An 11,789-nucleotide genomic window follows, 5' to 3' on the forward strand; every position below is an offset into this window, starting at 1 on the left:
TTTTTTCACCTAACAATCTATCTGAAAGAGAAAATCCTATCAGCATCAGTAAATCCTTCTTTAAGGCTTCATTGATCTTAGCCTTAGAACAAGATTATAGAAACAGTCCTACACAGAGATAATGTCTGAAGAATTTTGGCTAATCTCAGCACTCATTTCAGATTAGATCTAGTCATATTCAGACACACATCTCTCCTTGTAGATAACAGATGCCTACCAGTGTTTACCCTTAATTAAGATGCAATAACTTATTTTGTTTCTTTTTTTGTCCTAACAAGAATAAGGCCAAATATCTTCAGAGACCTTTGATGATAAATGTTTCGTACTCAATGTGCAGCACTGCAGGCTCAGGGTCGATTTCTCCTGATGAGGATTCCTTTCCAACAGTGAAAACCTGTGCAGGGAATCACATCACCTCCCTGCATCCTAATGCCTCACACTGCATTCGGGTATTCAGCTTTATTCTTTAGCTTCCATTCTGCAGAAACTTGTATATTGAAAGATTATTCAAATAGCTTTTTGTCAGTGAGTGAGTTATTTTAGGGGAAGGACAGCACATAAGAAAAATGCTGAAATTACCATAAAAGTTGAAGAAAGGATTTCATTTTCACTGTATCAGTTTTCAGATGTCAGGTTGTAAATAGAGTCTTACAAAGCCTTAAGTTAGCAATACAAAGAAACCAGAATTTAGACTCCACTCTTAAAATAATACAGTGGGTAATATTCTATACCTCAAATCTATCATTTGCTAGCATAATTCTTCACAGATTTTTAGGTTCAGCAAATCATCAGTTTTCAGGGTGCCTTTTTAAACACACATGCACATTTTTCAGAATGTCTGAGTCTTTTCTTTCTAAATAAACTCGTAGGCAGCACTATTATGGGGGATCTTTTATTATAGCTATATAACATCATCCAGTGCATTTCCATAGGGGAAAACAGAAGCCTCCAAGGGTATAACATTTGTTTGCAGCTGGATCTTTTTCTCTGTGAGAAGATTTTGCTATTATTAGTTAATAGCAAGGGAAAATGGAGAGCAAAATTACTGCTGCATAAACAAACCTGTTATAGAAATGCTTTCGATATTCCAAATTATGATGCTAGAGATTGTATGATCTATTTATTTTTTCTTTGGCAGGGTCACTTTTGAATAACACATCAGTTGAACTTACACAGTTTATCAGCTGTAAAAGGGCAGAATTATTTAGGACTCCATTCTTAAACACATTAAAGTTCATTATTAAAATCCTTTTGTCTGAAGCATTTGCAAAATAAGTCCCAGACTGTCAGAGATTTGTGTTGCGTAGCTAAAAAGCTACATTTTTTTTTCAGCAGCAAAAGAAATGGTGTCTTCCAGTAACAATTTCTGTTAGGAGACTGACAAAATATCTTCCTGAAAATGGTCTCAAGTGTGTGTTCTAGTACATCCTAACATCCAGCAGGGCTGAAGAGCATTGTACTCATCCTTCTTATGTGGATAACTTGATATAAATAACATGGTAGAACTGAAAGCTGCAGCAGCAAGTGAAGCAGTTGCTCTCTTTCCACAAGTGTTACAATTAAGTATTGCTCTGATGAACAGCTTAAGTCATGTCTTTACATATTTCTGCTTAAGTTACACAAACTTCAGGCTAGTGATGGTTGTTATTGTTGTTATTATCATGTATAATTACTTTGTGTCTCTAAAGTCATTAATGCCCTATTTTAAAGCACCTGTTCTGACTAATGGTGTGTGACATTGGAAGACAAAGGATGGGTTTTACTCTGCTCCTGTTAAACAATTCATACACTGAAAATAGCACAGAGCCCAATAAACATTCATATTGTGCTATACTTAAAGCTGAAACCACAGAGGGTTCCTCACCTTGGCTTGGTACCTCAGCTACTTTCTTCCCTTTTATTCCTATTTAGTGAAGCACATCAATGTATTCAATTTTTTGCATCTGCTTCAGACTCAGTGCCCAAGGATATGGTTATAATTAAGCCTGTGCTCTATTCCTGCTTTGCATAAACATGGCTGTGCATCAGTGGGTTTTCTTTTTCTTTAATTTGATGTTGAGTTTGATATTGTCTCCAGGAAAGTAATCTGTTCATTTATCACAAAAGATTGCTCATCTTCAGACCTAAGCTGAGATAGTGAGCCTTATTCCATTCCGGTGATAATTAACAATAAACTTCCCAGTTATTTCACTCAGGATCCTCCTTCCATGTCCTTTTTCTTTTCCATGGCACATAGCTATCCATTTATTTGAGATATTTGAGGAAGTTAATCACATTATCCTTTGGTGGAAATGGCTAAACTCCATTCATTTTAACATGGTTCATATGATAATTATAAATATATTAATAAGAAATAATCTGCTGTGTTTAACAGATCATAAATTTTATAGTCAAGGTATTGCTTACTTGGCCATGAAGTAGCCAGTGTGTATTCTCCCAGGCAGGTTTGTTCTCCTCACTGAATTGTGAGGGAGGTTTGCCATGTTAAGGGAAAGGAGTTGTTGGTTTTACGAGGTCTGAACTGAGGGACCTGTCTGGTTCCACGCTGGCTCTGCCCTGCCTGGGCTGCAGAAGTTTGCACAAGCCATGGAACCAGCACTGAACTGCACAGCTGCAGTCAGAACCTGAGTAAATGCTGCTGAGGAACATCCAAGCATCCAGCAGCCAGAGCTAGCCCTGCTCCCAGGCTTTTGCCCCTACCCCAGAGCCAATTAATTCCATTTAGCAGCCAGGGATTAACCCTGAAGGTGTTGGCACAAACATCAGTTGCCCCTTCTCCATCTCTGGAGTGGGGATAATGTCTGCAGCCAAGAGTTGGCTGTAAAATGAAAAAAAACCAAAGTTGTCAAGTGATTAGTACCTGGCTTTTGGTTTGTGCTGGAGACTTCTAAAAAAGATCCTTTCAAACATACTTGACTCCAAACTGCAACATACCTCTAAACACTGATGATGTTTTCCTGCCCTGAAAGATGTGTCGTGTATTTACCAAAGCCTTTGACAAAGATGTGACTCTGTGTATGCACTGTAAAGCTGCTTTCCACCTGCACTGACTGCTGCTTTTGCGGCCCAGTGGGTTGGATGTGCACTGCATAACCTACAGCTCCTAGGGCTGGCTCTGCTCCTGCATTGCTGGCAGAACTGCTCCTAGAAAAGGCAGCCAGAAGCACTGGACTTGCTCCACAGGCATCCATCAGTTTTGTAAGAGATACATTTCTTTCTGAAAGTGAAGGGAATTAGAGACTGAAACAGTTTATATTTAGAATTCACTTCTTTTCACTTGGTTTCTGGCATCTCTGGACAAAGACATAAATCTCTAGGACCACAATAAATTCAGAAATAGCATTAAGGTTTTCAAAATGTTACCAGTTCTTATTTCCAAGCAAATATCTGAATACACAGGTGCCCTGTGCAGAGTGCAGATGTAGCATGGGCCTTGTAATTTCTCTTGTAGCATGTAAAATACATTAAAAAAACCTGGACTCGGGAGTTGTTAGAAAATAATGTTGCAACAGTGAAGGAAGTTAAAAGTCTTGGCCTTTCTGCATTACCAAATGGAAAAGTCAAGCTTAGACGTGTAAACTTCTCAAATAAATAATTAAGAAATATCAAATGCTGGGCTGGTTGAGATGTTTTAATTTTTTCATGCTGCTATTTCTATGCAGACCCACTTTTGCATGCATTTGGCTGCACAAACACCAAATCACTCAGACCAAGGCTGGCACACAGCTCCTCCTCCCCAGTGGCTTTCCATCTGACACTCTGCTCTCTATCCACTTGTGAGCTGGTGTGTTCCTGCCAGGCACCACACAAAGGGGAGGAAAATCAGGACACAAGTGTCAGCCTTGTTGTTTCCAGCAATGCAGCCCAGATCATGCAATAACCATCTGGAGTGGCTCTTCAGGGAGAGGTAACCAGGGCCCATCAGTGCTCATTGTCTGTGGAAAAGTTCAGAGGCTCGAGTAGTATAATGCTGACTGATGTCTCCTCCACTCTAAACATTTTATGTTTTTAGCTCAAACTTAATTTATTGTTGACAGTGACAGTCTCTCTGTTTATTTCCCTGTGTAATCTTTGTCTGATTTCAAGTGTGCCTGTAAATACTCCTGCCGTTTCAGCAAACAAGTTATTAGCTCTTTCAAAGGAAAAGACATGAGAGCTCTTTGAAAGGTTAAGTCTTCTGAAAGTGCCTCTTGAAGGCAGAGGCCACTTTTCCTTTCCTTTGAAGACAATCAAAGTATGGAGAGTAGCTGGTCGTGAGCAAAATGATCAGGGTGGCATAACTAAAGCTTATTGAATTTGTGCTGAGGATCCCAAAAATGGCAGTTTCATTTGTTCCACACAGTTTTATCCTCTAATTCCTAATAACAAAGCTGTCTTATTGTGCACAATGAAAAGACTAATTTGACTAAATCCATTCGTAAATGACAAAATCAATAGTTCTGCTTTTGAAAGTCACTCAGCATATAGAATATGAAAATTTATGGTTAGTTTACTGCTGTCATGGATGGGTCTCTCTCTCTGGTAGGAACTGATAAAGCAGCTTTTGAAGTCAGACTGTCTCAATAAAGTACTTAAATCCATCTTAATGTACCCCGGGGAAGTGAGTCTGAATTAACCTCGTACCTTACTTTTGTGACAATAATAAGGTGAAAGGGAGTATACAGCAGAAACTGATTATAATAGGTGATACAAAGGGAAACAGCAACAATGAGGCAGAAGTAGAATAGGAACTGGGATTAAGGGATCTCTCACCCAGCCATGTGCAAAAATGTTGAAAATTAATGTTGTATTGTTTAGCTAACAGCTGTCAAGTCGTTCAAGTCATTGTAATGTGCTGTGTGCTTGCTTTCCTCCCCAGCTCACCAAGAGCATGTTAGAAATCACATTGCCTTTCTTCTGCAGAATGACAAAGTTAATCCTGCCTTACATTGCTTTTAAGACAAACTCATAGCAAAGGCTGTCTCTTAAATTTGTCAGTTAGGATATTAACGGAGCGTGAAACTTTGATGTTAAACTGGCATTTGATGAACGGGGTTAAAAACCACTTAGAGCCATGTTCTCTGTAGTTGCTGTGTTTGTGTGGAGATGCAAAGGATGCAAATGTGCCCTCAAACATTTGTGGAGCTGCTGTAACCAGAGAGAACAACGTGTTACTGACATTGGCCAAGTGGGAGATGCATTCCCTGGAGAACACCCAAAGGAGAGCAAGGAGGAGTCTGAGATTTTTTTCTTTTTCATTAAAATAGTGTTTGCCTTATAATAACAATGCAATAGCACTAGGGGGAAAAAAAAAAGAGAAAAAAAGAAAAAGTCTTTATCAAACCAACTTGAAAATCAGTACTATGATACATTCTTAAAACCTACTACCCAGGCAATGCCCATATCACTCTATTCTGACATCTGTTATTATTTCTCCAGTTCCTGTCATCCTGGCTCATTACTCTCTTTTTATACACAAGACATTGCATGAATAAGCTATACTTGGAATTCTAAAAGATTTAGCAAATTTATTTGCTAAAACATTATTTTAAAAACTAATATTAAAAATTAAAATTAATGTGGTTTGTGATATTTCTACAATTTTTTACATGGTTGAAATCAAAAATTAAAGTAAATTGGTTGGGACATTTTTGTCTCATAAATTCACATTTTGTCCTCAATAAGCAGGAGTTGCTCATGTTGTGGATGAGGACAGATCTCATTCTTACATGTTCCTTTTGCTCTGATCCTCCTGTTTGCGAGACAGGGCAGCTGATTCAGTACCAGGTGAACAATAGGCACCTTTTAAGGACACAGAACAAAGCTTTGTGTACACTTCTTTGATGTTTATGGTCTCTTAGATCTTGTTAAGGCCTTTTTACCTTTTCAGATGTCAGTAGATTCTTATGAAAAAGCAAATTGAAAATATTCTTTCAACTGTTCTGTTGGTCTGGCGCTGATTAGCCAGGAAAAGCCCTGTGTTGGAACCACTCTGGGGAAGGGGTTTCACCCTTTACCAACAACATCCTTACAGAAAAAGCAAAATACATCCACTGTTAGCTTGTGGTAGCCTTGATGTAGATGGAAACAGAAGAATAATTTTATTCTCACCAGGGTAATCTTAATTTTTGACATGTAGGTGATTTATGCCTGAAGTGAGAAGCACATGAATCTTGCAGCATGAGGATGCTCTCACTCATAGCAGTCTTGACTACTGTGGGCAAATTTACTCCTGAATCCCTGCAAGTAAGTGCTCTGTTGTTCCAGAGAAACTGGAATTCTGTGCTGCAAGAGATGCAGAGTGAAAGTGCACTGGCACTTCAGATTAGGAACCTGCTCCCTCCACTTTCAGTGCCTCTGCTGAAGAAATGCTGCAAATACATTACCTCTTTGAAGCCCTCCTGACTCCAAGTTTCCAGAAATTAGGGGAAACTCAAAACTGCATATTGACAAATTTTTAAAATAATCATCAAAATCTTCAGAAATAATTTTTTTGGCAATTTGACATTACTCTGCACAAAAATATGATGCGAGATGGTGACTTCTTAGTAAAGCAAAATGAATATTTTGCTCCTGAAGCAAACCAAATAGCACCCCTTGGAACTTGAGCAGCCTTTGAAACACAGAACATCCTGAGTTGGGTGGGATGAACAAGTCTGACTCCTGTCCCTGCAGACCCCCCAGCAATCCCCCTGTGCATCCCTGGCAGTGCTGTCCAAATGCTCCTGGAGCTCTGGCAGCCTCGGGGCTGTGCCCATTCCCTGGGAGCCTGGGCAGTGCCAGCACCTCGGGGGAAGCAGAACCTTTCCCTGCTCTGCAGCCTGGCCCAGCTGAGTGCTGGCATCACGCACAGCACACACTGCACCAGGAGGGAGCTCAGCCCCAGTGCTTGCTCTGGGATGACCTGAAGATGTTTCCATGGTGATTTGCATTTGCTGTTTACCCCAATGCTTGGTTTGAGGAGGACTGGCAATACTTGAGTGTTCTGAAATTAATCTCTTCTAAACTGAGATCCTTGCACCTTGTAATTTCTTAATATTCTCACCATTACCACTCAGCTCCACTTTGCTATTTCCAATCCTCTCTGCTCAGTGCAATATTCCTCTAAAAATTTCTTTTTTATGATTCAACCTACAAATGAGCACTACTTTGTTACACATCACTTAGTTACGTTCTCCCTGTACTCATTATATCACCCCTTGTGGGTAGCGCTGCAAAATACCCAAGGTATTTGAAACAAGACACTTGGGAACATAAAAATTCAGTGGGAAAAAAGAAAGCAAAATGAAGTAAAATAAAATGTTTTTATATCCAAGTATGATTAGCTTTTTATTGGAGTTTTCCATTAAGGAAAATTATCTCTAAAGCCCCCTGTTTGTCATAATTTATCTGTTTGGTGAGAAAACTCCCAACAGGAGGGGTTGGTGCTGTGGGAATATTGCCTCTGAGCAGGAGCAGGAACTATTCCATCAGCTCATGCTGGGAGCTGTGCGTGCTGAGCCTGACTGTGAGCAGGAGCCTTGCTCTCCTTGGAGCCGTGTTACTGCTCAGCGCGCTGACAGCAGCCACTCCTCAATCTGTGCACAGGGCACGGCTCTCTTCACTTATTGCTTTGCTCTCATTCTTTCCTAAATGAAGAAAGTTCCTATTCCTACTCCTCAAAACAGCACACCTGGGAAATCATCTGGATCTGGACAGACTGGATCCATGGGCTGAGGGACAACAGGGCCAAGTGCCAGGTCCTGCCCTGGGGTCACCCCAACCCCATGGAGCTGGGCTGGGGCAGAGGGGCTGGAGAGCTGCTGGTGGCAAAGGCCCTGGGGGTGCTGGTGACAGGGGCTGGACACAAAGCCAGGTGTGCCAGAGGCCGGTGGCACCTGGGCTGTGCCAGCCCTGGGGTGGCAGCAGGCCCAGGGCAGGGCCCGGCCCCTGGGCTGGCCCTGCTGAGGCACCTCGAGGGCTGTGGCCAGGGCTGGGCCTGTCATGGCCAGAGAGCCCTGGAGGGGCTGGAGCGTGTCCAGGGCAGGGAACGCAGCTGGGAAGGGGCTGGAGCCCCAGGAGGGGCTGAGGCAGCTGGAAAGGGGCTCAGCCTGGAGAAATGGAGGCTCGGGGGCCCTTCTGGCTCTGCACAACTCCCTGCCAGGAGGGGACAGCCGGGGGTCGGGCTGTGCTCCCAGGAACAGGCACAGGAGCAGAGGGAACGGCCTCAGGCTGGGCCAGGGCAGGTTTAGGTTGGATATTAGGGAAAATTTCATCATTGGAAGGGTAGTCAAGCATTAAACGGGCTGCCCAAGGATGTGTTGGAGTCCCCATCCCTGGATGTGTTCAAAAAATGACTAGATGTGGCACCATATCAACTATGTGATATGGTTTATTGGAACTGGTGGGATCCAGTCAAAGGGTGGAGTGGATGACCTTGGAGGCCTTTTCCAGCTTTAGTAATTCTGGGATGAGGTTGAACAAACAACCATTGCTGAGCCATAAATACTCACTTTCACCCATCCTGGCCACACTCTTCATATCAGCTGCCAGCCAGTCAGGAGCTGATCTACTGCAGTTCAGCTCTGCTCCACTAAAATATTCTTTCTTCAGCCAAAATGTCTTTAATCTTAAATCTAGAACAGTTTACACTAGGCTGTTTTCTATTAGTTTATAAACCAAAATCAACCTTGGCACATGTTTTCCCACTCCTTCCACAGACCTTTTTTCCATGATTCTGGCCTGCTAAAATGGCATTTCACTAATGATTACAAGGGAAAGAGCCACTGTAAGGAAATTGATGTAGTACATAAGGTGCAGATTCTGCAAGCAAATACTATTTTTCTCTAACAAGAGATTTTCTCATCAATCTGTATTTTGTTTTTTTCTTGCCTGAACAAGGATCACTCACTTCAGTTGTATTGCTGGCTGTGATTTTTTGAGATTGCCATCATTACATAGCAATAATCTGTGCATCTGTGCAACATTATTTTCTATGGGGAATTTTCCCCTTTATCAGACACAGTCCTCTTTCCTTGACAAATTCTCCCAAGTAATATGTTCACAGCTGTATTTCGGTGTATAGATGTTTGACGTGAAGTCAATAGATGAAGAGCTAAATGCTGAAATCTGCACACTGTTCCTGTTACAGGAGCAAAACCACAAGTCTTCATGTTGTGGATACAATTTTTTTTGGTGTGTGTGTGTGTGTGGTTAAGATTTGTGAGCCTTTTGGTTTTGGATTTTAAATTTTTTTTTCTCCTAAATGCTTTAGTGGAACCCTTCAGCTGGCAGTTTCTGTGCATAGATTGGTCCACAGACCAGGAGAAAGCCAGGCTAATGAAGGGCCTGGAAGGTGAGCACATAAACCCTAAAAAGCTGGTCCAGCCAGTGCCTGGGAAATTAATATCAGTGATAATAACATAGATATTGTTGCCAAAAAGGCATTTTTTTTAAACTGCTGCTCAATAGAAAGACTTTAAATGACCAGTATCAGCTACTGGAGGCATTTGAAAGGAATCACCCTGGACTGCCAGTCCACATAGATTGTTTTAGCATTCAAGACAAAGGTGCAGAAAGGAGTGACCCAGACAATGACACGGATACAGCCAGAAAATCTGAGAGGGAAGGTAAATAGCACAGGGACTGCAAAGACAAGCGCTGAAGATATACAGGATTTTCCACTGGTGATAAAAAGGAAAAAGTTTTAAGAGTGTAGCTTCAAGAGCTCAGTTTTTATTACCCAAGATTTAAAAAAAAATTTGAATAAACTTTCTCATGCCTCAGGTTTAAAATCCACAGATGCAAGGTGGGTAGATGCTGGAGGGCGGATGTACACTGATTTTTCAACTAAGACTTTCTTTGAAAGTCTGTTAAATAAATGCATTTCAAAATGTGAATGCTCTTTCTGAAACTTTCAGCAAATGCTGGTTTCATGCCATCATCTCTGTGAGATGTAAATTATTACAGTGGTGCACACTGGCTGCTCAGATTTGAGACCAGGATTGTTTACAAATGCACAAACAACAGAACCACTGGCTGTTTATGAGCGTGGAAACACTAGGATTCCACATGAATATGCAGGCTACCTGGGCCAGCTTAGATAACACAACTGAGAGGATGTTTATGCTCTCAGAATAGAAAATAATATGTATATGTATCAAATCCGTGGGGTCTTGGGGTATGAAATAGAGGCATGTGCCAAGTCTGATCTCCTCCAGCTCCAGCTAACAGGGCATCACCCTCCACCCACAGCACATAAGACAGAAGTGTTCTGTTTAAGGCCAAATACACTCAACTTACAGTTTTCCACTTGTGTTTAAAATTCAATTTTAACCATATATGTTTCTTTTTTAAAAAATAGCATCAGTATAAAAGCTAACTCAACTAAAAGGTAAATAATATATATTTGCCTTACTGTTTCATGGTTTAAATTGTGGAGGAAATAATTTTAAAAGTTCCTGGGGATAATTTTTTGAAAGTTGCACTGTTTTAATTTATCGTTTTAAATGCGCTGACAACAAGCACATTTTAAAACCTCATGGTACTGTCCATCAGGTTACCTAATATTAATTTAGTTTTTATAATTTATTTAATATAGTATTGATTGCATTAGCATTTGGATTAATGAACTTTAAATGCTCAAAGACTAAAGGAGTTGTCTCGTAAGACGACAGGACAGTCATGAAGCTGAAATAGTGGGCCAATCAGCTTTTTAAAATAAATTAAAGATTATGTAAACCAAAGCAATGTTGAGAATTAGGGCTTTCTAATGAGATCATCAGCTCTAAATCAATACCAACAGGGCACACACTTTTGTTTGATGTTCACTGTGTACTGGAGAGAATTTCAGTAATCAATCACTGGCTTTCTGACTTGCAGATGCAGAGTCCACCTCAGTGAAAGGTTTGAGACTGCAAAGGTTTGAGGCTCTGTGCAAGTTTGGGGAATGTAAATTGGACTGCTTCCAAATGAGATGGCTGAACTTTCTAATCATTTGTTGAAGCCTCTGAGATTCGTACAGTGGGTTGAATTGAAGCTGATCCTTTGGGAAAATAAGGGGGTGCATAATTTGTCTAATCCAAACCTAACCATGAGAAAAGTCTCGGCTGCCAATTCCTTTGCTGGTATCAATGTGATTTAAGGGGATGAAAACCACAGGCAAGGTGATGGCAGAGAGAACAAAACCTTCCTACTCTAAGTATGGAATCTGACTCCAGGACTGTCAACTTCAACTGCTTTTACCATATGAGGAACGACTGGGGGAGCTGGGGGTGCTCAGCCTGGAGAAAAGGAGGCTCAGGGGTGACCTTATCACTCTCTACAGCTCCTGAAAGGTGCCTGTGCTCAGGTGGGGCTGGGCTCTGTCTCCAGGCAGCACTGACAGAACCAGAGCACACAATCTCAAGCTGCATCAAGGGAAATTTAGGTGGGATATTAGGAAAAAGTTTTTTACAGAAAAGGTGATAAAGTTCTGGAATGGCTGCCCAGGGAGGTGGTGCAGTCCCCATCCCTGGGTGTGTTTAACAAAGCCTGGATGTGGCACTGGGGGCCAGGGTTTAGTTGGGATGGTGGGGCTGGGTTGGACTTGATGATCTTGAATGTCTCTTACAACCTGGTTATTCTGGGAATTTGTGAATTTGACATATCTGTATACCCACTTCTTCTCATGGTTATTTGTCATTGGTTTTTTTTTTTTCCTCTCCCTTCCTGTCTCTGTCCCTATGAAGATTTTATGTGCTGACTTACAAATACCTGTGAGCAATTAAGAATGTAAAATCAGCATGGGATAATCACTGTCCTTTGTTATTTCACTCTTTATTTTCCAGAGT

Source organism: Passer domesticus, chromosome 12 (assembly GCF_036417665.1).
Source record: "Passer domesticus isolate bPasDom1 chromosome 12, bPasDom1.hap1, whole genome shotgun sequence".
NCBI lineage: Eukaryota > Metazoa > Chordata > Aves > Passeriformes > Passeridae > Passer > Passer domesticus.